This window comes from Bos mutus, chromosome 21 (assembly GCF_027580195.1).
Source record: "Bos mutus isolate GX-2022 chromosome 21, NWIPB_WYAK_1.1, whole genome shotgun sequence".
Classification (NCBI taxonomy): domain Eukaryota; kingdom Metazoa; phylum Chordata; class Mammalia; order Artiodactyla; family Bovidae; genus Bos; species Bos mutus.
The window spans coordinates 32,252,315-32,275,264 of NC_091637.1; the positions used below are offsets into that span (position 1 = coordinate 32,252,315).

Genomic DNA, 22,950 nt, shown 5'->3' on the forward strand with positions numbered 1-22,950 from the left:
GCTGGTGTGGGCAGCCCTACGCCTTGTGCCAGCAGAGGCTCCCCTGGCCCTGCATGGCCAGAGCCTGATAACAGTCTCCTAAATTAAACAATAAACAAGAAGTTGTTTTAGATTTTCCTGACGCTGCAGTTCTTGATTAATCCCCGTAGCAAACAAAAGGAAAAGAGCCCCGGCTATCCTAAAAGAGACTCACTTCCTGTTTCCAGGCGGAACCTCCAGCCTGAGCCAGAGGAACCACCCTAGCAGCATCCTACCCCAGCCACCTGCACAGCTCCAGGCCGCTTCCTGCCTCGCCTCGCCCCCACAGTCTAGGGCAATCCTGGGCTGACACCTGTAGGCAGCCTCCTAGATCCCACTCCTCCTCCCCTCCCGCTCTGTGCTGTGTGACCGTGGACAGGCCAGACTGTCTTTCAGGCCTCAGTCTCTGCATCTCTCGAGCATCCTCACCTTTCAAGGAGAAAATGAATTATGTGACCACTTGAGGTGAGACAAGCATTTTCTTATATTTTTTGGAGATGGATGCTGAAATATTTAGGGGTGAAATGTCATGATGTCTATAATTTACTCTAAACTACTCCAGAAAGAAAAAGATAAAGCAAAATGTGGAAAAATGTCAACAACTGTTAAATCTAGGTGAGTGGGTATATGGGAGTTGCTACACTACTCCATCTTTCTGTACCTTTGAAAATGTTCCTAACAAAAAGTGAAAAAAAAACAACTCATTGGTCACATGAGCCAGAACCCCACAAATAATGCCTCCTGCTCCCGGCAGGCCTGAAAGGCAGCTAGGTCTCTTAAGTAGGTTAAACATGCCCCCTGCCATCCCCTTTATGTGGTTTCCCTAGAAATCGCTTTTGCACAAATTCCACTGAGTCCTAGCTCCACATTTAGAAGCCTGAGTACATTCAGAAGCCAGACACAGCACTTTAGTGAAGCAACTGTTTTCTTCTGACCAACCACCTTCCTCCCACCCACCACCTTTCTCCCACCCACTTCCTCCCTGCCCTTCTTCAAAATGACCCTGGATTAGAAATCTTTTATTTTTTATATTCATTTTTATTTATTTATTTGGCTGCTCCAGGTCTTAGTTACAGCATGTGGGATCTAGTTCCCTGACCAGGGATTGAACCCCAGGCCTCCTGCATTGAGAGCTCAGAGTCTTAACCACTGGACCACCAGGGAAGCCCCCGGATTAGAGATGTTGATGCTGGCTCCATCCTCATATGACCACTACCCTCTCTGAGCCTCAGGTTGCTGCTCCCCTGCCCCACCCCCATCAACCAGAAATAACGACAAGTCAGGGACTGCTTAGGCATCTCATTCAAAGGCACAGTGTTACCCCACAGAGACTGAAATCCCCACTTAACAGATGGGAAAGCTGAGACCCAGGCCAGGAGAGACTGGAAGCAGAACATGGAAGGGATGTGAGAGTGAGCGAAAGCTCCCCTTCACCCCCTCCCTATCTCTCTACCCCAGCCCTGGCAGCGCGAATCTAAGAGAGGATCGCCAGCACCTCCCTTTCTCTTGTTCCTGTTCACGAGCATCCTGGTCAGGAGTAAATGACCATGATCGCAATCTCCCAGCCAGGCCCAGCTGACCCACACCAACGCTGGCCAGGCCCGCCTCCGCCAGTCAATAACGGAAGAGTTATCAGTGCCCCAAATAATCAACTGCTAATTGCTGGATGCCATGCAATTCATCGGGGAGAGTTATGTGTGGCCAGTGACTGGGCATCACCCCCCTGGCCTGGTGGAGCCTCCCAGAGGAGAGAAGGCCTCATGTGTAGTGAGCATCTCAGCAGAAAAGCCGCCAGTAACTCAGAGCTTCTCAAAGAGATGTCCTGGGCTCAGCCGGAATCTCCAGACCCAAAGAGGAAGAGGAAGAGGCAGTGGCCACAGAGGCTCTGAGGGATGGGCCACATGCCCTGGTCAGCCCATCTGGTCCCAGGTCCCTGGATCTGCCAGGTGCCCAGGATGAATAAGCCCAGTCCTTGCCACGAAGGCATTCCCAGGCCATGAGGACAGACCAACTGCCATGTATCGCAGGCCTTGCACACAGTAGGCCTCACATACAGTAGGCGCACAGCAAGTGTTTGCAAAACGTAAAGCAGATACGCTGCTCTGAGTTCTGAGGAAGGAAAAGCTGCTCCCACCTAGGGGGACCAGGAAAGTGAAAGGGAAAGTGAAGTCGCTCAGTCGTGTCCGACTCTTTGCGACCCCATGGACTGTAGCCTATCAGGCTCCTCCGTCCATGGGATTTTCCAGGCAAGAGTGCTGGAGTGGACTGACATTTCCTTCTCCAGGGGGGTCTTCCAGACACAGGGATCGAACCCGGGTCTCCCACATTGCAGGCAGACGCTTTACCATCTGAGCCACCAGGGAAGCCCAGTGGTAGGACCAGGGGGCCAGGAGGGGTTTCTAAACACAGCATTTGGGCTGAGTGTGGAAAAGCGGGTGGGATCTGTGGGCAGAGATGGAGGAAGGACTCAGGTTGGGGGGTGGTCATCAGGGTGAACCCCTGGAGGAAGGAAAGCCACAGCGCGTGAGAAGGGGAGAATGAGTGGCATTGGGTAGAGCCTAACTGCACAGAGGACTATGGAACGAGATGGCTGGGTGCAGGGAGAATCGGACTTTGCAAAACACTGAGGGGTCCAGACGCCAGTCTGAGGAACAGGGAGCCCTTGGAGGATGCTGAGTGGGAGCGTGACAACCAGCATGTGTTTGGAAGGACCGTTAAATGTCACAGAGTCCACAGTTGCTGGCAGGTTCCGCCCCACGAGGGCGGGGGCTAGTCTTACTCATCTCTGTCCCCAGAGCAGCCAGCACAGCCGGGCCCAGAGGAAGCACCCAACAAGAGAACCGCTGAGCGATCACAGGACCCGCAGATGTAGGACGGGGGACGCCTGGCCTCGCAGCTGTGGAAGATGATGTTTGTATCAAAACATGTATTTACAGTAGAGTCCCAAACACAGCCTTGGGAGGCAGGCAGGGAGGGGATTATCTTGCACTTACAAAGAGGGATGCTGAGGCTCAAAGAGGAACACACGGTGACCTGGCCAAAGCCACACAGCTGGGGGAGCCCAGTGTTCTCTGCAGAAGAGAGCCCCGAAGGCGGTGCCCTGCTTGCCTGGGCAGGGTCCAAGGGTGCCCAGAAGGTAAAGGCTCCCCACTCCACGCTCCCTGACACACACACACACCCATCCCCACCCCTACCCCATATTGGACAGACATTTCATTGGAGAAATGCCCCAATCACTGCCTCACTGAGCATCCCCCACAGTAACCCCAGCTGGGATTGGCTGTCTGTCACCATGGCAGCCTGTCCCTGCACCTGTATCAGAGACAGGGCTAGGCAGAGACTCTCTAGAATCCCCAAGCTCGGTCTAGACAGACTTCGTTGAAGACAGACCCACTTCTCCCCAGCCTCCACTCCCCCGAAGTCTGGGACCCATATCAAGGCAGCAAGAGTCCTGGACCAGGAGTCCAAAGACAGGGTCAAGGCCAACTCACTGTGTGACTCTGGAGAATCGCTTGCAAGTTTCTTCATCTGTGAAATGGGATGGTGCTCTCTGCCTACTTTACAGCATGCCATGGAGACTAAATGAGGGATGGAGTATAAAAACTGACTTATAAAATTATAAATTGGGCTTCCTAGGTGGCATTAGTGGTAAAGAACCTGCTGGCCAATGTAGGATATGCAGGAGACATGGGTTTGGTCCCTAGGTCAAGAAGATCCTCTGAAATGGCAACCCACTCCAGTATTCTTGCCTGGAAAATTCCAAGGGCAGAGGAGCCTGGTGGGCCACAGTTCATGGGGTCACAAAGAGTCAGACACAACCGAGCATGCACTTACCACATAAAATTATAAAGCAAATTTTTTCCTGAAAAATAAGGCTCCTCTTTACTTCAGCCTAGAGACTGAAACTCCAACAGAACTCACTTCTGTCTCCCAGCAGAGGGCAAAACATGACTGACACTTACTGAGATTCTTCAGTGTATCAAGCTAGTGCATGCTTTATATGTATTATTTCAAAGTATGCTAATGACACCCCAAGAAGGTAGGTTATCATTCTCACATAAGAGATGAGGAAACTGAGGCCAGAAAAGTGATTTGCAGAATTCAGACTCAGTTCCAGATGGTTCCCATGCCCAAGACAAGCCCTTTTAATCACACCAGACTGAACTGAGGGGCCCATTTCCATACTCCAAAATCTCAAAACTACAGAATCAGTGATCAGGGTAAGGCTGCATGTCACATCTGAGCTGCGTGTCACACACATATACTCCATTCAAACCTGAGACCCCGATATCAGAGGCGCTGTGCTACCCACGGCCTGTGGACCAGCAGGGCCAGAGGAGTGGCATGGGGAATGGGGGTGAGGTGTCTGGCACAGCTGGTCCTGAGTTAATTGGATCAGTCCTGGGCATGGAGCCGCCTGTCCGGCTGCCCTGGCAGATGGGGTGCTGAGACTGGGCCACCTGCCAAGGCCCAGCTTCCATGTCCAAACCAACCTAGACACTGAGGTTCCACTTTGGCCTCCTCCCGCCCTGACCCTGGGGGTGGACAGTGCCCTCATAGATCCAGAAGGCCAGAGTGGCAGCCGCTATCCCTCCTGGGTGGCGGGCTCCTCCCCTGATGTGGCCATATGGCCCCATACTCTCCCTGACAGCTGGACAGTTGAAGCAAGTGCCTGAGGAGCCCTCTGTGAAGGCCCCGAAGCCCCGGGCACCCCACCCAACCCTGCCCTACAGGCCACAGGCACAGCCAGGAAAACCCCCGGCTGGAGCCCCTGCCCCCAACTTGCTTTATGACCTTGTGTGAGTCACTGCCCCTCTCTGGGCCTCCAATTCTTCCTCCGTCAAATAGCGATGCTGACCAGCCCTCTACCGCTTCCCCTTGCATTCCACTTCCCAGGTCACTGACTTCCACCCAAATTCACTCCAGGTCTCCAGGAAGACAAACTTATCCATTTTACGAACATAAAAACTGAGGCCCAAGGAACTTCAGGAACTTGCTCAAGTGCGCACAGGGGAAGGGCCAGTAACAAAGACACATTTATTGACACCAGATGCCTGCCGACTCTGGATGCCCAGGAGGTGGGAATGGTGGCGCCAGAGGCCCTGCCTCACTCTGAAGGCCTGTGTCACTCCACCTGACTCCCCACCCAGCCCAAATTTCTTCCTCCTCCATCGGAAGAGGAACCACGCACAGCCCCTTGGCCATCCCAGCAAAGGCTGGCAAGGCCCCTGGCCCTGCTCTTGTCCCCACCACCAGCCTGCACTCCCAAAGCAGCTCTAGGACGGCTGCCCTGCCTCTGGCTCTCCCAGCCAACACTCCCACGACCACCAGAGGGAGCGGTTTAAATTGCAAATCTGATCGCGTCCCTCCAGAACTTCACCCCTACAACCTCTGAATACGAAATCAGCCCACACTCCTCAGCTGGGCACTCAAGATCCTCCTCCGTCTTGTGCCAACCTGCTCTGTGCCTGCTGTGCCCCTGCAGGAACCACTCCACTGCAAACACGTTCCCCCGTGCCTGGCGCCTCCCACCGCCAAGCCTTTGCTAACACTATGCCATCTGCCTGGAAAGCCCTCACTCAGTCGCATCCTCCACTCATTCACTTACCCAGCACATTTCCTGAGCATCCACCAAGTGTCAGAAATACTTGAATAGGTCAGCCCTTCTGGGTCCATCTGAAACAACCCGTTGCCAGCCTCCCTTCCCTGTACCTTGCGGGGCCTAGCCCAGCCTGCCTTATACCCAGGGGTGTGGGTCCTTGTCTGTGACTCCTTTCAGAGCTCATCCAGGGATGGACCCAGGTTTGTCATAAGTACCCTCAGTATGAGCTCCCAGGCCTCAAAGCAAGAGAGGCCCCCAATATGGAGTGATCCCCAGGTGGACAGTTCCAGGCAGTGAAGAGCAAGGCCAAGTGAGACACGGTTCCTGGGAGCAGATATTGAGGCCTTGGAAGCCCACAAAAGAGAATCTGATTGGCCAGGGTGGCCCCCAGTTTCCCACAAAGGAGGCCTGAGTGGTCAGGGGTAACTTTACCCTCTCAAGTTACCCCAAGGCCCAGACCAATCAACGACTTCTCACTGTGTGCTTAGTCGCTGTCGTGTCTGACTCTTTGTGGACTGTAGTCTGCCAGGCTCCTCTGTCCGTGGGGATTCTCCAGGCAAGAATACTGGAGTGGGTTGCCATGCCCTCCTCCAGGGGATCTTCCCAACCCAGGGATCAAACCCAGGTCTCCGCATTGCAGGTGGATTCTTTATCATCTGAGCCACCAGGGAAGCCCAAGAACACTGGAGTGTAGCCTACCCCTTCTCCAAGGGATCATCCCAACTCAGGAATAGAATTGGGGTCTCCAGCATTGCAGGCGGATTCTTTACCAGCTGAGCTACCAGGGAAGCCCACTTATCACTGAGTTTGTTATAATTTAAAACACAAACACACCAGGGTCAGGGCCTGGATGGACAAGGAAATTAAGGAGGCCACGCAGAGCAGGACTCCTTCCCAGTCAGGAGGTTTAGAGCAGGGAGTGGTCATCTTCCTACAGGAGGCAGCCAGTAGGGGCTGGGAGCACCTGACGGGCTTTCACCCCTGACCCCCAGATCAGGGGCCAATGAGGTTCCATGTTCTCTCTCTCTCCTTGGCTTGAGGCCCCATATGGAGGACTCACCCTGCTGGAGTCAGTTGGGGATGGGGGATTGGGGTAGGGGTCAGAGAACCAGGGCAGGGTTCAAGCAGGTCTTGATGACAGGGGTGGGGCCAAGGAGACAGCTGGCTATGTTCCAGCCGCTTGGGTACCAACCAGAGCATCAGTCAGGTCAACACAAAGGAGCAAATGTCCAGAGCTCAGGGAGCCACAGGAGGATAAAAGGGTAAAGAGGTGGGGGGCAAGGGGGTCGGGGGGGCAGGGGAATGACAGCTAAGAAAGACCGAGTCAGCTCAAGCTGGCAGAAAGGAAGGGGCAGAGGCAGAGAGAGGCTGCCCCAGAGTGAAGCCAGCAAAGTGGCTGAGGGAGCCGCCACAGAACCCAGTAGACCACCCCCACTACCCCCAGCATTCCCACCCCCAGATGAGCTTTGGTCACTTCTGGACAACCACTCTTCCCCCCTGAGGTCTTCAAGGGCCCGAGTGACCCTGGGGATAAGTCCAGGGCATCATCAGGACTGGGCTGGGGAGAATGGGCACAGACACCTGCCTGGAGCTGAGAGCTACTCTAGCTGCCTGTGTCTCAGGTGGGCCACTTGGGAAGGAAGTGGTCCCCATAACCATCAGGCCCTATCCCCACCCCCAGTGCACATTTGGACCTCTGTGTGGGGAGCCCATTCACCTGACGGTGAGCTCTTTGGCCCAGAAAGGGACTCCATGGGAGAGACCTCAGAATAGGAGGAAGGGTTCCAGGATCCAAGCAGGAGGACAACGACAGGACCTAGAGTGTCAGGCTAGCACTCTGATCCCCAGAATGACACTGACATCCCAGTGCCAAGGATTATAGGTTTGCAAACCATCAAGCAGAGACCAGGCGGACTCTGGGGTCTGCCCAGATGAGGCTGGGATCAAACCAGGAGAATCAGGCTGACAACGGCTGTGCCTATCTCCCCAACCATCTGGACAGTGTGTTGGTCACAGCAGCAAGAGAGCTGCCCTGGGGAGACCCTCCAGCAGCAGATCCCCAGAGCCCTGCTGCCAGGTCAATAAAGAAGGCTTGAGGGCCCTCCCTGCGCCCTCCCACCTCAGCAAAGATAAGGGTTAAAGGATACCTTCATGGTGCAAGGGACTGACTGCCATTCCCCTAGCTCCATCTCTGCCTCAACATCCTCCTCTGAAACGGAGAGGAAACGTGCCCACGGCCCCTCCCTTCTCACAAGGCAGCAGAGAGATCGCGGAGCAGCAGTGGAGGTGGAAGTAGGTCTAAGCCTGAAAACTTGTAGATATTACCATACCCCTTAGACTCAGGGAGATACAGACCGGCCCAACATCACCACCCTCCACCCAGCATCGAGGCTGAGAACAAGACTTCTGACCCCACGGGCTCACACACTGAGTGCCAGGGAGCGAGGCACATGGACAAGGGCGGCTGAGAAACTCGGCTGCTCCATCCCAGAATCCCAAGCTGAAAGGAAAGACGGGGAGCAATCAGAGAAGGCTTCCTAGAGGAGGAAGAATCTGCTTGGAAGCAGGGAGAATTCAGTAAAGTGGAGGGGCCTGCAGGGAGCCTCTTTCCCTTTCTTGGGCCTCTCCCTCCTGGAACACTGGCCTCCCTGGCCTCCCGCACCTCTCAGGGCACCATCCTGGACTACCCGACCATCCTACCTTTTACTGAAGAGGCAGGGCTGGCACTGGGGGCAGAGGGGGTGGGGGTAGGGGTAATTGGTAAGCTTGGCAGAGGACAGGAATGCCAGAAGATGGAGGTGAGGATGGGGGCACAGCACAATCAACCACATCACAGAGTGAGGCAGCAGGAACATGGTTCCAAGAAAAGCAGGGGGGTGGGGAGGGGGGGAGGGGCGGGGCGGCACCAGGCTGGGGGCCTAGTGATTCCCCTTCCAATCCCTAGGCTCTTGGGAGCTCCTTGGGGGCCAGGGCTGATGGGATGCACTTTCCTGGCAGTTCCCTTCTTCCAGCCGCCATCCCACGGAGCAGAAGGAGCAGGGTCACACACACACAGAGGCACGTCTCCCAACTCCCAAACCTCAAACCCGCGTCCTCAGCCTGGGTGCAAAGATGACCTCGCGGCCGTGAGGCCGGGAAGCCGTCGCCCCGCGGTCCCATCTGACCCTGGCAGGGTCACGGGAATCCAGCGCCCCCAGCGCCTCCAGAGCGACGCCGCGGGGCTGAACCGGTGTCCCCGAGAGCCAGCGGCTGCGTTGATAAAGTGGATGTTCCCCCTTGACCGGCCGGGCGGCACGGCACGCGGCCCATTCCTCCCTCGCGTTCTCTCCGAGAAAGGCCGGAGTTCCACCATTAAAGCGCCTCCATCCTCTGCCCCCACACGCAAAGTTGCTCCAAGTCGCCGGGATTCTGATGGCAGGTGATGGTTAGGCGGGGCCGCGCAGCGGGCGAGAGCGCGGTCACGAACCGGGGTGCTGAGCGCGCTCCCCTTCAGCTCCACGCGTGCACCCCCCTCACAACGGGCGCGCACCCAACACCCCACCTCCCACCCGCTGCCCCTGAGGCTCCCGCCCAATCAGAGGCCGCGCACGCGGCGCTGCCGGCGGGCAGACACCCCAGCTTCCCGGCCTGCGCCCCCGCGGCCCCAGCCCCGCCACAGCATCCCTCCTGCCCAGCCACACTCACCGTCCAGGGCGCGCAGTCGGCGCGCAGCTCCGCTCCGGGGCCGCATTCCCCCGCTGGGCTCCTCTCTGGTTCCCGCTCCGGCTCGGGTTCCCGCTACGCAGGGCTCGACTCTGAGATGGTGGCCGCGGCAACGAGCGAGGCAGGGAGGGCGTGTGCGCGAGTGTATGTATGTGTGTATGTGTATGTGTGTGTGTGTGTGCGCGCGCGCGGTGCGTGTGCGTGTGCACGGGAGGGCCCCGCGCTCCCCTGCGCGCCCCGCTCCTGCCTCCAGTTCTCCACACTGCGATGCCAGCAGAATCCCTAACGCGCGCTCCCAACTGCCTGGGCGCTCACACTCGTGCACACACGCGCACACCTGGGCGCGCACACACCCCCGCCGCCGCACAACCGGCTCCGCACTCCCGACTCTTGCCCTCCTGGGGCGCTCACAAAGGCCCCGGCCCGCCGGGAGCCCCCGGAGCGCGGCCCGCGGAGCCTGCGGAGTGACCCTGCGGGCCTACCGGGCTGGCCCCGCCTTAGACCCTCCGGTGTTCCCAGAGGGGCCCCCTCGGGCGTCCCTGCTGCTTCACCCTGCCGGCCCGGCCGCGGCCGTGCTCTCCGCCTGATCTCCGGCCCCGGCGCCTGACTCCGGCTTCTGCTGCTCCCACCCAGAGGCGCGGGCTCCCTGCTCCTCGCCTGCGCCGCCGCCCGCAGCCGCGTGCTCTCCCGCTCCTTTCTTTCCCTCTTTTTCCCTCTTTTCTGTCGCTGCCTCTCCTATCTCGTTTCCCTTCTCCCACCTGCACCCGCCCGGATCCCGGTCCGTCTCTCCGGCTGCCTCTCCGTCTATCTTGCCGACGCCCTCTCCCGCGCCGCCGCCTCCTCTCCACCGGCCTGCGCTGCCCTCACATTCTCCGCATTACACTGGGGTGCCGCCCGCCACTCGCCGGGCCCAGGGTTCCGGCGCACAGTGGGCGGCGAGGGGACCCGCCGCGCCCGGGCCCCACCGCCCCCTCGGCTCTCCGCCCGCTCCGCGGCTCCGCGCTCCGGCCTGGCGGGCGGCGACGTCCCGCGCTAGCCTCGGCTGTCGCTGACAGCTCCCATCTCGCCCGGGCTTAAAGGGATAGCGCACCGGGCTCGACCTGCCCCACCCGGGGGCGCCGAGGAGGGCGGCCTCGTGCGCCGGCACAGTCCGGGGCGATGGTGCAGCCGGGGCCGTGCGGGCGGCGCCCGGTCCGCCGAGGTTGAGCCCGGCCCTCCGGGGCTGGAGGGTGAGTCAAGGAGACCTGTGGACCGCGCCATCCAGGGGGCGCTCAGTGCTTGTTGGCTGCTAAGCCTAGGGGCACGCTGGAGGTGTGGGGCGGTGCAGGTTGGGCGCCCGGCACTGCGGGGCGGGGGGCAGGAGGGATCAGGGAAGCAGCTGTCCGGATCTGAGCACAGGATGAGGACACCTGTCATGCCGAGAGGACAGGGCTCACAGGATGGCCTCCCACTCTTGGGCTGTGTGACCTTGGGCAAATGCCTGCCTCTCTCTGACCTCAGTTTACACTTCCTTGGAAGGACATTGAGTTCCATCATCTCTGGGGGCTCTGATTTGGTAGTATCAATAGGTCCCTCCTCCCTGTAAGAGCAGGAAGTATGACGGAACTTTGCGGGGTGCAGGCGGTCTGGAAAAGCTCTTGAAGGAGTTGACATTGAAGCTAGGTATTGAAGGATGAGTAGGAGTTGACTGGGCAGAAAGAGCATCCCATTTCAAGAGGATATGCAAAGACCTAGGTGTGGGAAGCAGAAAAGGATGCCAGGTATGATTCCTGGGTCGGGAAGATCCCCTGGAGAAGGGATAGGCTACCCATTCCAATATTCTTGGGCTTCCCTGGTGGCTCAGCTGGTAAAGAACCCACCTGCAATGCGGGAGACCTGGGTTTGATCCCTGGGTTGGGAAGATCCCTTGGAGGAGTGCGTGGCAACCCACTCTGGTATTCTTGCTTGGAGAATCCCCATAAACAGAGGAGACTGGCAGGCTACAGTCCATGCGGTTATAAAGAGTCAGACACAACTGAGTGGCTAAGCACAGCACAGCATATTGGGGGGTGTGGGGGGAGGAGGCGAAGAGAAGCTCTAATAGCCTTGAGTTGAGGAGTTTCAACTTTGTTCAGGGGTAATAGTGGGGATGACACAGTCTAGGGAGAAATCCTGCTCATCCTTCAGCCATCACAGATGCATTGCTAAGGGCTCCCCAAATCCAGGAGCATTTGAAGGAGACCTCCTCTTTCCTGTTCTTAAGCCAAGTCCCAACCTCTGCTCCCAATCTCTCCAGCCAGACGCAGCACAGCCTCCCCCTGCTGACCGGAGCTGGAAATGAAAGAAGCCCAGGCCTGGCTGTGGTGGTGCTGTGAGTCCTGGAAGGGTCAGACTTTAGCACCCACCCACCAAGGTGCCCTGCAAAGACCCCAGACTTAGTTGTCAAGTCATGCCCAGTGCCAGTCCCAGCCTCAGTGTCCTCTTCTGTACAATGGGAATAAAAATACTCAGCCACCAAGGAGGTTGGCAAAGAATTCCTGAGGAATGATACACAAGTATGACCCCGCATACAGGAAGCATTCAGCGAATGTCCCTTTCCTTCCACACACCTGGCCTTGGCTCTGTGGACCATCCCCAAAGTGCTTGCTGTCTCCCTTTTCCCTCCTTCCCTGGCCATTTTCCTTCTGCCTTCCTACCAGACTTTCCGGGGGCCTCAAGGGAAATGAGCTCATGGCTGTTACCTGCTCTGGCTCAACACACCTCCTGAGGAGTCTTCCCAGGGCTTGCAGGTGGACCCTAGGGAAGCCAACCAGAGACAAACAGCCTTTCCCCAGAGTCCCTGACATCCAAGCAGAGTAGCAGTCTACATCCCCTTCCATTTCTCCCACTCTCCTATGCTGGAAGCCACACAGCCTTTGTGCTTGTGCTTGTGCTTGGGAATTTATGTCCCCAGTTTTGCTGTGCAACATCAGATAAGTAGCACACCCTCTCTGAACCTCAGTTTCTTTCCTAAGTATGGGACAAGCTGGTGTGCCCAAAAGGGGCAATGAACATACGTCTAAGTCGTTTATTTTCCCTCAACAAGTCCAGGCCATGTCCCTTTATCCAGAAATTCTTCAGAGAGGCAGACAGATACAAAAGACTCTTGGGACCCTCAGATGTCCTGCCCTTGTGCTAGTGACCAGGAGCTATTACTGCCTTTGCCTCCCAGCAGGCTTTACAGAAAGTCGAGGCATGAATATGAACAGACACATGGAGGAATCACTCCCCACTGCCACAGCAGCAGAGTTTAGGGGCCAGGCCAGTGTGGGCAGCTCCAGGAAGATGCTCCTTCATGCGAAGCTAAGAACTAGCTGCTTTCTGCCACACGGGCTGAGTCAGTGCCCCTACTGATGTTTGCTCACAGCTCCTCTGCTGTTTTCGTCTGGGTCCACAGGCCAGTGGGGGAAGACTTTGGCTGCTCCCCAGACCCAATCACTAAGTCAGGTCTGGCCGGGGGCTAAGTGGCCTGCATGGAATCCCAGGAGACAGTGGGCATTTCCTGCCGGCCTTCTCAGTCAATAACTGGCTTCCTGAATCAGGGTGGGAAATAGGGTCGCTAAGAGAGAAATGTCCCACCCAGTCAGGCTTTCTCCTTGCTGTCTCTCATCCCACCTCCCCACCTCCAAGTCTTTTCCCACCTGTCCTACCACCTCTTGGCTTCCCCAAATTCATCCACCTCTCAAGTCCTTCCATACCTAGACGGCTTCCTCTGAGAACTCCCTGCCCTCTCCAATCTCTCTCCTCCTTTGTACTCTTAACCTACTGTGTGTCAGGAGTTTTCATTCATTGGTTCATCTTTACACTAATTCTGGTGTTATCATTCTCATTTCAGAGAAGAGGAAGCCGAAGTTTAGTGTGTACTTCCAGGATTTGAACTGAGTGCCATTTTCTTCATTCTTTCCACAAACATTTGTTGAGGGCTTGCTCCATGCCAGGCTCCAGGCCAGGTGTAGGGAATACACATCAGAGGACCTAGAGTCCAGAGAAAGACAGAGAACACCTTACATTGCAAAGAAACGTAAAATCACAACTAGGACAAGTGCCGTGAAGCTCTGTGGAGCTATTTGGTTGAGGCACAGTCTGGTCTTGAGGGTCAGAAAAGGCTTCCCACAGGATGTGACGTTTTGACCTAGCTCCAGAAGGTTGGGTAGACATTAACTTGGAGCAGTCAGGGGCCCCAGAGAGAGGGAACAGCTTGTGTAAAAGCCCTGTGTTGAGAGGAAGGAGAGAAAGGCCCTGTGGCCAGAGCATAAGGAGAGGGGATTAGAGATGGGGCTGCATGGGGCCAGGGCACCAGGTTCCAAGGGACCCCATAAGGAGTTGAATGTTTAGCCTGGTGGCTCTGGGCTGGCCCTGGAGGTTTGAAGCAGAGGACAGTGCCTGTTGTTCCTCCAACTGCTCCCCAGTCCACCACTCAGCACCTTTGCACCCAGGGACCACTTCCACCCCTTTCCTCTGATGCCCCAGCCCTAGCACAAGGTGCGACATGCTGAGGCTCAGACTTGCCGCTGAACTGACAGCTTGGTAAGCCAGGCCAGGGAGAAACAGGAGACCTTGGCTTAGCCTTCACCTGGCCTCTGGCTGAATAACTTTGGTCAGCTCCCACCTCTCTCTGTCCCTCATAACTGTAAGTCAAAGATTAGACTGATTCCTTTGCCATCTCTGGTTGATCCTGTAATAAGCAAATGGAAAAGACTCAACAGTCAAAATGATCCTGCCTGAGCCAGAGGATTCAAGGCCTAGAGCCCTGCAGGGGTATGGAGTAGGGTGCTTCTTGGGGTCTGCTGCTGGCCCAGTGCCGTCCCATCTCGCCTCTCCTCCTGAGCTTATCTTCCCAAATGAAGCACTCCAAGGGGGCTTTCCTCCTCCCCTCCACCCCAGCATGGCCCATGCCCTCACCCACTTCTCCCCCATCAGATGTTTGGGAATCACTGTTGGCCTGTAAGAGCTGAATTGGATTCCTTGCACATTTGGTTTTCCCATCTGTAAAAGGGTGTCATCCTTTCCCCTCCTATCTCCCTGGGAGAAGAGAGGATGAATAAACGGCTTATTGGTATAACCTCCACCTTCTCTATCAGGGGCACTGCTCCCTTGCCAAGTGTCCTCCTGGGACCGTGATGTCAACAGCACTGGGGGAAACAGACACACCAACTGACCTCTGATTTTTTTTAAATATTTGTTTATTTATTTATTTTTGGCTAGATGGGGTCTTAGTTGTGGCACACAGGCTTCTCTCCAATTGTGGTGCACAGAGCTCAGTAGCTGTGGTACTCAGGCTTAGTTGTCCCAGGAAGTGTGGGATCTTAGTTCCCTGATCAGGTAATCAAACCCAAGTCCCCTGTGTTGAAAGGTAGATTCTTAACTACTGGACCACCAGGGAAGTCTCCCAGCTGACCTTTTAAAACCTCCCCCAGAAGACCATAGCCAGCTGCCCTCCCCAAGGACACCACACACCTCCCAATAGGAAGTCCAGGGAAGGGTGACTCTTGGGGTGCCACCTTCCCTCTCCCAGTGCTCCTATGTGGGTCCAGACAACAGCTGGAGGGGGCCACTTCAGCACTTGCTCCCTCTCTGGGCAGCAATGCCCTCTGCCCTGTGGGAACCTCGCTCCTCTGAGTTGTACTTGCTGCTCTGATCGGCCTTATCTTTTTAAGGGTCCATCATAAGGATGCTGCCCCCAGGTCAGCCGCAGCCCAGGCCAAGTCAGTTCACAGTTCTGTTCTATCAGCTTTTTCTACGACAATCACACCTACCTGTAAGTGGGGAAGCGGTTTGCTGTCCACAAGTCTATCCCGTGTGCCTTCTCCGCAAAGCCTCACTACAGCCCAGGAAGTGAGAACAAGGATTGGCCTCACTTACAGATAAGGAAACCGAATCGCAGGGTTGTGACCAGTACAGACTCTGGGGACCTGCAGCCCATCACAGTCACCTGGGGGGTGGCAGTCAGGAAAGGAGGATGCCAAGGGCAGCAGGAGAGGTGGTTGTTGGGGATCTGGTGGAGAGGTGACGCTGCCTATTACTGAGACATGGGATTGGAATTGCAGTTTGGGAGGCCAGTGAGGCAGGGGGTGTTTCAGGACCTGAGCGTACGCACAGTTTGGGGGACAGACCTACACTTCGGCTCCCACTCACAGGGGATGTGTTCTGTGCCAGGCCCTGGGGGGCCCGCTCCTTGGGGAACTCACAGGCTGTAGGCAGACAGGCACATCCACAGAGGAAGGCCAAGGTTCTGAGTTCTGGAGTGGTAGGTACTGTGTCAAGGTGGCTGGCAGGATCACAGAACTAAGAGTCAGGAGCCCATGGCGCCTGGGCCTGAGCCTCAGAAGAGATGAGGGGGCTTCCCACGCTCACCTGGGCTGGTGTCCATAGGATCAGGCTCTCCCAAAAAGGCTGTGGATTGGCTGCCCTTGAAGGGCGCATAGGAATTCACTGGGCAGGGGAAGGGGGCCTGAGGAGGCCCGAGTGCAAGCAGAGGTCACCTCTGAGTCCTCAGCACCCATCAGCCCGGGCCTGGCTACTGCAGGCATTTAGGGAGCATGTGCTGGCCAGTTGGATGGTGTTTGAATGAAAGAAGGAAGCCAGGGAGGGAGAGCGGGAGGGAGGGAGAGAAAAATGGAGTGAGGACTGCTGAGAACAGACAGAAAAATAAGAAAGCACCCACACTGTCAAGGAAGGGGCAGGAAAGCAGATAGGGCAGGGCAGGGGATCAGAGCCGGGTCACCAAGGTCCTTGAATGTCATGGGAGGTGATCACTGTACTTTGAAGGATTTTAAGGTGAGGCAGATGATCAGATCCAAATTTGTGGACACTCCCTCCAGCTCCTGTGTAGAAGATAGATGGAGGGGTAAAATTGAAGGTCAGAGCCTGGAGAAACAGCCAATGGGGTCTTCCAGGTGAGGGGATGGGGTGGGATGGAGGGTAGATACTTAAGAATTCAAGAAGCAGGGCTTGGTGAGTGTCTGAGTGTGGAGGTGAGGAAAGGAGGGGCCCCCCATGGCCTCTCAACACAGTTTCCTGTGAGCTGACCCCTGCCAGGCTTCGCGACTTTGTTCCCGGGAACCCTCACACCCACCTCCCTGAGGGTCTGCACTGTGTAGGGGGCACCACGGTGCACGGCTTGAACCCCCTTCAGGCTGAAGCACTCCTCGGTGTCGCTGGGAGTGTTGAGGCTGGCTGGCCGGCCACAGATGAGCCCCTGCCCCTCAGCTGAAGAGAGAGGCTCCGTGCCCAGGGCCTTGCCTCTCTAGGGGCAGCTGCATCCAACAAATGACCAAAAGTGAAAGTACTAGTCACTCAGTTGTGTCTGACTCTTTGTGACCCTATGGACTATATATAGCCCATGGGCTTCTCCAGGCAAGAATACTGGAGTAGGTTGCCATTTCCTTCTCCAGGGGATCTTCCTGACCCAGAGATCGAACCCAGGTCTCCTGCATTGTAGGCATATTCTTTACCATCTGAGCCACCAGGGAAGCTCAAGGCAGGGGATAAAGGCCGAACCCTCCTGTCCCAACTCAGGACGAGCCCACAGAGAGAGCTCAGGTCCAGACTCCCATTGCTCTACGCTATGAATGCATCACAAACCATCTCCCCGCTCTGCCCCGTCCTGCTTCCCTCACTCCCTCCCTGCCATGGGTCTCAATCCCAATAAACCTCCTGCTCGCTAATCTTCCTCAACGTGCTGGTATTAACATCCCCATTTCACCCCTAAGGAAATTTTGGCTCAGAGATGTTAAGTGACTTGCCCATGGTTGCACAGCTGATAAGTGACAGATCAGGGGCTGGCTAGGGAGGAAAGAGGCCAGGGACCCTGGCTGGCTGAAGCAGAGAGTCAGAGGGAGAGTCAGTCCCCAGGGAAGGCTGATCCAGCCTGTAGACCAGCACTGGAACTAGGAGGGATTTATTCCATCTGCCTCTCTCTCCACATTCCACAGATGGGGAAACTGAGATCAGAGAAGGGATAAGATTGCCCAGGCTCATAATGTCAGTTAATGATGACCCTAGGAGTGTTCCCTAAGGTTCTGCCTCCCGGACCAATACAGGCATTTCCTTTGGTTTATTTATTTATTTACTGCTGGACTGGCTTTTCATTGCTGTGTGCAGGCTTTCTCTAGTTGTGGTCCAAGGGCTTCTCGTTGTGATAGCTACTCTTGTTGCAGAACATGGGCTCTAGGCATGCAGGCTTCAGTAGTTGTGGCTTGAGGGCTCTAGAGTGTGGGCTCAGAAGTTGTGGAACCTGGACTCAGTTGCTCCGCAGCATGTGAGATCTTCCCGGACCAGGAATCGAACTGGTGTCCCCTGATTGGTAGGTGGATTCTTAACCACTGGACCACCAGGGAACTCCTGGGTATTTTCTTTGGACCAGACTGCTGTTCTCTTTCCACCAGCCCCTTTTCCAAGCCAAGCAGCGGGTCTCATGCTCAGAGACCTGTCAGGGTTGACCCTTACTCAATTCCCCCAAGGCTGGAAAGAGGTGGCTGCGGTTCCCCCAGGCATGCAGAGACCTTTGCAGCAGCCTGAGCTGCCCAGCACTGGCGTGAAGTTGGGATGAACTGGGCTGGGCAAGGCTAGATCTGACTGGCACAGCAGAGCAAACAGATGAAACAGACGGGAAGGAAATCAATTTGAGTGTTTGATTAATTTTAATTTTTAATTTGCGCGGAGAGTAGCGCTCTCCATTTGATACTGCATGCTCACTGTGAGCTGCTGGCACTGGCCATGGCTGCCACCACTGCAGCCTGGTGTGCCCAACCGCTCCCTGCCCTTCTGTCAGGCAAGCCAGTCTTTCACATGGCAGACTGGCTTTCTGCAAAGCATAGAGGAAAGGGGCCTCTGCCCCTTCTGCCCAGGAGAGAAGAGTCTGTAAGTCCCCTCTGCGCCAAGTGGGAGGAGCCAAAGCAATGCTCCCTCCTAGGAAGACACCAGTCAGGCCACGTCTGCACATCCATCACGGTGGATGAATGAACTCTCGGGCGTGGTGACAGATCAGTCTGGGGGGCAAGGGAGATTCTGGGGGGCAAGGGAGATTCTGGGTGCACGTCAGTTCACTGGTGCTAAGTAATTGCCCAGGCCACTTACACTTAAAAGCCACTATACCTGGAGTCGGATCTGCCGTAAAACTAGAACAGTCTCAGCTCTTGTGTTCTGAAACTTTGAGGGTCAAAGCTCTGCTCTTCGTTGATTTGGAATTTGACCATATACAGAATGGAGAAAGTTGGTCTGAACTGGAAGAGACTAAATCCATCATACACACCCTCTAGCTCCCGGCCCTTTCTCCCCAAGCCCCTCCCTACCAGGCCCCATACTCTTAGAGTATCAGCCTATGGGATTGAGAGCAGAGACCCTGGAAGGAGGCAGACATAGTTGAAATCCTGGCTCCACCACTTTCCAGCTGTGTGACCTTAGGCAAATCACATAATCTTCCTGAGCATGGCCTTCAAGGACACACCACTCAGTGGCCTCCTCCAGGAAGCCTTCCCTGATTGAAACTTTGTCCTCAGCACTACTATTCCCAAGTGCTGGCCCTGCCCTCAGCACGAGCCCTCTCTGACCTTTCCTTGACCCTCAGTAACTTGACTGTGTGCACTACACACATTGCCTGGGATGATGTGCTAAAAAGAAAATGACTTTTGGTGTAGACATCCCTGCTTCAAATCCAAGCTCACCTCCATGCTGGCCGCTTAGGCCCATCTCTTGAGCATCTCAGATTCAATGGATCCAAACTGAACTCACCAACCCTCCTCAAACTCACCTTTGCCTCTTTTTCTTCCCCATCTCATTTAACAATATCCCAGTCTAGGAGAGAACCCTAGGAAACATTCCTAGGGTCATCATTAACTGACATTATGCGCCTGGGCAATCTTATCCCTTCTCTGATCTCAGTTTCCCCATCTGTGGAATGGGGAGAGAGAGGCAGATGGAATAAGTCCCTCCTGGTTCCAGTGCTGGTCTACAGGCTGGATCAGCCTTCCCTGAGGACTGACTCTCCCTCCGACTCCCTGCTTCAGCCAGCCAGGGTCCCTGGCCTCTTTCCTCCCGAGCCAGCCCCTGATCTGCCACTTATCAGCTATGCAACCATGGGCAAGTCACTTAACACCTCAAGCCAGTGGGCAAGGATCCACTGAAACTCCTCCATCTGCCTCATTCCCTGCATCCTACCTGACCCAGGCCCTCTGTCCCCACCCTCCACTCCTACCCTCTGATAGCGCAGGCAGAGGGAGAGGGATCCTCCTTTGTATTTACTCCACTACATGGCAGGGCTGGGGGAGCCTTCTGAGAACAGCCAGTCTTCTTCTCCATTCTACAAGATGAGGATCCTGAAACCCAAAAAGAGACAAAGACCTGCCCTGAGCCCGATGATCAACTGCCCACAACAGAGCCCACAGTGAGAAGTCTGGTCTCCTCTGCAACCCAAGTGGGAATTGTAGGGAGGTCATGGTCAGGGCCAAGCCCTGGGACAGTGGTAGAAGGGAACCTGAAGCCCCCAAAGTCCCAGCCCACCTACCCTCATACCCCAAACCCAGAGAATCTGCAGAGGAGGGGTGAGGTCTGGGCTGTGTTCAAGTTCCCAGGCAGATTGTGTAACCCACTACTGAGAAGCCCACAAAAGCCATACCTCACTCCATGCTGAGTCCACAGCCCAGCACCCCGCAGTCCTGCTTGGAAGTGGCCGCAGCAGCAGGCAGGAAAGGGCCTCAGTTATGGCTAGAGCCAGTGGCCATCCTCTGCGTCCCCTTCTCCCTGCACCCAGTTCTCATACTGCCTGGAATTCTAGTAACCTTGCCTGGCTCAAATGCAAACTAATCCATTCTGGCCATTAGAAGAGTTGGTACAAGGGTGGGTGAGAGCGCATGACGAAGAGTCATCCCAGTTAGAAGTCCCAGAGAGAGACCCCAGGGTAGACCAGGCTGACCCCTTCTACTGAGCACCTTCTGCGTTCTGGGCACGGAGCTAAGGGCTTCACAAGCTTCCTTGCTGCTCGAAGGCCCCCTCCCTGTTACCCAAGCATCCTTCAGCCCTCCCAGCCTCAGTTTCCTCTCCTGTAAAATACAATTAGTATTAAGAGCTGCCTCTAGAGACTATTTGGAGAAGGCAATGGCACCCCACTCCAGTACTCTTGCCTGGAAAACCCCATGGACCGGAGGAGCCTGGTAGGCTGCAGTCCATGGGGTCGTTAAGAGTCGGACATGACTGAGCGACTTCACCTTGACTTTTTCACTTTCATTCATTGGAAAGGAAATGGCAACCCACTCCAGTATTCTTGCCTGGAGAATCCCAGGGCCAGGGGAGCCTGGTGGGCTGCCGTCTATGGGGTCATTGGGTGATTAAATAGGAAAAGGTGTGTAAAGTGCTTCTTACAATTCTGGACACAAAATACATGCTAAGTTAATGCTAATTATAGATGAGATGACTTTTGTGATAAAGCCAAGATCGGATCCAGTTCATGTTCGTGCTTGTTAAATTTGAGCTGCTGGACTTGCCAGGCGCTCCAGTAGTTGAGAACCAGCCTGCCAACGCATAAGGTGTGGGTTTGATCCCTGGTCCGGGAAGATCCCACATGCCACGGGGCAACTGAGCCCATGCGCCCCAACTACTGAGCCCTGGTCTAGAGCCCGGGCCCCACAGCAAGAGAAGACACCATGAGGAGAAACAACTGGAGAGTAGCCCACGCTCCCCACAACTAAAAGCTCACGGGCAGCAGCAAAGGCCCAGAGCAGCCAAAAGTAAGTGAATAAATAATTGTTTAAAATCTGAGCTGCTAGTAAGACAACTGTTTACCCACTTGCTGCTGGAATGGGGTAGAGCTGGGAGTGGAGAAGGGGTTCTGCCCAGGGCTATGGGACAAAGGAGTTGTCTAGAAACCCACAGCTTTAATACTAAAACAAAGCATAGAGAAGGAATAAGGCCACAGGAAATGGGCCACAGGAAGCCAGAATCCACTATTATCTTTTAAAAGCCTCCCTCTCTGAGGTTTGGCCCTAGGTGGGCTGACCCTAAAGGTTCCTGAGTCTTTTGGATTGGACCACGCCAAGCAGTCAAGGAGAAGGAATGAGAACTTCATCCAGTAGGAGGGAGAGGGGAGTGGCAGAGACTCCAGTGAGACAGAGACGTTAGGAAGATAGTCATGTGACAGCCACCAATACACAGCCCTTAAAGCACTTGAGTTTGTCCTTTGCCCACATTTTCTCATCTCATCCTCTGAACCACCTTGTCAAAGGTATCGTTATGCCCATACACAGAGGGGGGCCCAAGAGGCCAATAATGACTTGCCCTTTGAGCCTGGATCTTTCTGTTTTCTAAAGACCAGACTTGGAACCATATTAAGAAGGATCAAGGAGGAAGCTAGTGCCAAGGTCCAGCTTCTTCTCTGGGTTCCAAAATCCCTGGTGCAGCGCAGTGGGGCCTTTCAGTTTCCAAACCAAGGCTTCTTCAGATATTCAACGGTTTAGAAGCCCAGAAAATGCCTGCCTCTTCCTAGCCTGACTCTGGAAGCAAGTAGAGGTTACTATGGGAAGAACCTGGCCATGTACTGGAGGTTCTTGGAGCAGTTGGAGCAGAAATGCTTGAGGTTAAAAAATAATAACAGTTTACTGCACTAACTACATACCAAGCACTGCTTTAAGTGCTTTATGTATTATGTTTCATTCTATAGCACCCTTTGAAAGTGAAATTGAAAGTCACTCAGTGGTGTCCGACTTTTTGCTACCCCATGGACAATACAGTCCATGGAATTCTACAAGCCAGAATACTGGAGTGGGTAGCCATTCCCTTCTTCAGGGGATCAAACCCAGGTTTCCTGCATTGCAGGCAGATTCTTTACCAGCTGAGCCACCAGGGAAGCCCAAGAATACTGGAATGGGTAGCCTATCCCTTCTCCAGCAGATCTTCCCAACCCAGGAATCAAGCCGGGGTCATCCTTATTTCACAGATGAGGAAACTGAAGCACAGAGAAGTTAAGTAATGCCTCCAAGTTTGCACAGCCTGGGAGAGACCAAGGCAAGATTCAGTTTCAGGCAGTGATGTTGCACAGGCCATGACTCTAACCATCTACCAAGCTGCCTATCAAAACAGCCAAGTACTGCCCCCAAAGACCAGAGCAACCCAGAATAGTGTTGGGGGTAGGATTCAACTTACAGCACTCCTATTTGCACACACTTTTTAGAGTACAGAAAGTGAGGCACGTGTGTCTTTGCAGACTCAGCACAGATAAGCCAGCTGGGCTACCCCTGCTTTTGCTCTGTTCCAGAAGACGCAGGCGCAGGCAGTCAGGCTGTATGGAAACATGAGGCCTCTGACTCACTGAATAACTTGGGCAAGTCAGTGTTCCCAGGGCTCCAGGCCCCGGGTCCCAACCCATGTGATGATTTCCCAGGATGAGCCACTTCTGAAAAGCCCGATTCGACTTTCCACCCACCTCTGGGGGTTTGGGGCACTCTCCAGGGTCCTGAAATAGCTCTCCTGCCTGTAAGCAGGGAGTCTGGAGACCCCAAAGCAGCTGATTTGGTTCTCTGGACATGTTCTTAAAAACAAGGAAGGTACATCAACATTTGAGACATGAACTATTACCCTAAGCACACGTGGGGAGCTATTTCTTAGATTCATCACCACCG

General features: G+C 55.2%; 1 protein-coding gene across 1 annotated transcript in view; it reads right to left on the bottom strand.

Moving 5' to 3' along the window:
• The window catches only part of LINGO1 (leucine rich repeat and Ig domain containing 1), a 219,151-nt gene extending 209,159 nt beyond the window's left edge, over positions 1-9,992 (bottom strand). Inside the window, exon 1 of the mRNA XM_070358579.1 lies at positions 9,305-9,992. The gene's annotated coding sequence lies outside the window, so the exon portion shown is untranslated. The remainder of the gene's footprint in view (positions 1-9,304) is intronic.
• Positions 9,993-22,950: the final 12,958 nt, after the last annotated feature.